Source organism: Leuciscus leuciscus (genome assembly GCF_965113295.1).
Source record: "Leuciscus leuciscus genome assembly, chromosome: 1".
Lineage (NCBI taxonomy): Eukaryota > Metazoa > Chordata > Actinopteri > Cypriniformes > Leuciscidae > Leuciscus > Leuciscus leuciscus.
In genome coordinates, this window is record NC_138725.1 from 70,179,249 (window position 1) to 70,182,284 (window position 3,036).

Below are 3,036 nucleotides of genomic sequence, written 5' to 3' on the forward strand. Positions count from 1 at the left end.
GAAAATGTCAGCATTTCATTGAGACTTGAGATTAAATAAACTGCTTAAATATTGTAGATCTTGTAGTATTAATTTTCACATGCAGTTACACATTGTCGGTTAAAAACAAGAAAGTGGCTGGTAAAAACATTGAGTGGCTGGTAGATTTTGAAATCCACTAGCCACAGTGGCCGGTGGACAAAAAAGTTAATTTCCATCCCTGGTTATAACACATGTATTCCTCCGCCAAGCAATGTAATTCTAAAGAGGTTGCTAAGCAACACATGCAGCAACAAAGAATCACAAACTTTTTTGTTTGTTGAGTAATTTACAACGGCTTTGAACGCGGCTCAACCAATCAGAATCAAGGACCGGAACTATCCGTTTTATAATTTCATTTTTAAAACCCTGCCTTTGAGTTTTTCTTAATGCTTCTCTAATTTTATTCGATTTAAAGAACTTCCATTAAAAATATTGAAGCTAAAGCTAAGAAAAATCAAGACTAGTTGATTGTCGGGCAACTATCTGACCGTTCCTACCCTGCCCTGCTGTCCAGTGGATGGTTTATTTGTGGATGGCGGTGGCATGATTCAGAGTGACTGGAAAATGTTGGCACACAGAGGAGGAAGTGGATTAAGATCAGCTGTAAGGACCTCGGGCCTTTCCCTTGATTAGGAGGGGTTACCCACACACTGCCTCTTCCTGCACCACCAGCCTTTATTGTTTTCATTCGCCATTTATAGCCGTACCTGTGCTTGAATAACAACAGAATAAAAGGCTGGCCCTTCCTCTTCATTAACAATTGATCCAAAGGTTTATTAATGCAGACAGGAAATGTCGTGGCAGGTGTAGCGTGTAGATTACGGTCCCCGGCTGTGAGTTGGGACTGTGGTGTTTACGGTTTCGTGTAGAGTAGTAGTACTTGACCTTGAGTCACCTGATAAGTGGATGAAGTTATCACAAACATAAATGATGATTTTGACTTTCCGCTATATTTTCAGCTTCGTCTCGCAAACTTTCACAAAACATCAGCCTATGGACTTTAGAAATATTTGATGTGTGTAGTTAAATGTCACCGCCTCCCACTGTTTCAACATTGGTCTGGTGTCTTTCAAAGACCTTTTTGCTCATACTAAATGTTATATCATGTTTCATAATAGCTAGTTTACCTTGAGTTGGTCAAGTTGAGGTCAGTTACGTTTTATACAGGACCAGATCACTTGAGCATTTATAGAGACCCTATTTTTCAAACATTTTCTCAAACTCACAAATGTCAAAGACCTTAAAAAAATGTAATCCTATTTATTTACATGTACTACATGCATTTTTTTTTATGTTTTTTTAAATGTTTTTTAAAAAGTCTCGTCAAAGCTGCATTTATTTGATGAAAAATACAATAAAAACATTAATATAATGAAATAATATTACAATTTTAAATAACTGTTTTCTATTGTAATATATATTAAAAAGTAAGTTATTCCTGTGATCAAAGCTGAATTTTCAGCAGCATTACTTCAGTGTCACATGATCCTTCAGAAATCATTCAGATATGATGATGATGTAATAATCAAGAATAATTTCTTATTATTATCAATGTTGATAATGGTTGTGCTGCTTCATATTATTGTGATAATTATTTTTCATGATTCTTTGATGAATGGAAAGTTCAAAATCGTAAAAAAAAATTTACTGTCACTTTTGATCAATTTAATGCATCCTTGCTGAATAAAAAAATAAAAAAATCACATTGCAGTTTATGCTTTTTATGTAATTTATTAATGTCCTTTTTTTGGTAAAAAACATTTTTATATATCTACCCACTCGATATAAAATGCAAATATATTCCTATTTACAGTACCTAATTTGCATATTTTCTTAATTTGCATATTGCAGTCAACATTTAAATTTTAAAGAATAAAGTCACAAGATGCTTCAGAAGTCTTTATAATTTTGGGAGAGATGCCCAAACATGATTTCCAAAAAGTAGCTCTATGGAGATGAAGTGGTTAAGAAAGAGAGAGAGACACAGACACACAGACACACAGACACACACACACACACACACACACACACACACACACACACACACACACACACACACACACACACACACACACACAGGCAAAACATGACATGGACCGAAAGCTCAAAGATGAGTGAAAGCAAAATCATCGTGACTAGTAACAACAAACCAACATTTTTTTCCTATGACAAGCAGTGGAGTTGGAGGAGGGGGAGGGATGTGGCTTTCATTTATCAGTGAGAGATCTCTGTGTCATCTCTGAGGAGTGGAGATCTGATGAAACCCATTGTGAGATGAATGGTCTCTCACGTCACCTGCATTATGCCGTCATGAGGGTGTGTTCATGTGAATACACCTGCACAGAACAGCCTCCACACAGGCTACATACTTTACATGTGCGGCGTAAGAAAACCACACTCATAGTTAGCTTGTGTGAAGATCAGACCAACATTTGAGTCTTTATTCACTGAAAATCAGCCGCAGTCATGCTGGTGCTCATTCGAACTTGTCAACTTTAAGTCTGTAGTTGTCATACCTCTTAGAAAGTTTCCCTTGGCAATTACGTCATGATTGCTGACAACTGAGACCATGTGTGACCCTGGATCACAAGACCAGTCACATGTCGCACGGGTATATTTGTGGCAATAGCCAACAATACATTGTATGGGTCAAAATTATAGATTTTTCTTTTATGCCAAAAATCATTAGGATATTAAGTAAAGATCATGTTCCATGAAGATACTTTGTAAATTTCCTACCGTAAATATATAAAACATGTATGTTTGTGAGTGAATGCAGCACAATCGCCAACATAAATGGACAACTTTAAAAGCGATTTTCTCAATGTTTTTATTTTTTTGCACCCTGAGATTCCAGTTTTTAAAGTAGTTGTATCTCGGCCAAATATTGTCCTATCCTAACAATCCATACATCAATGGAGAGCTTAATTATCCAGCTTTCATATTCATATACATCTCAATTTCATAAAATTGACTCATGTGACTGGTTTTGTGGTCCAGGGTCACATATTGTGA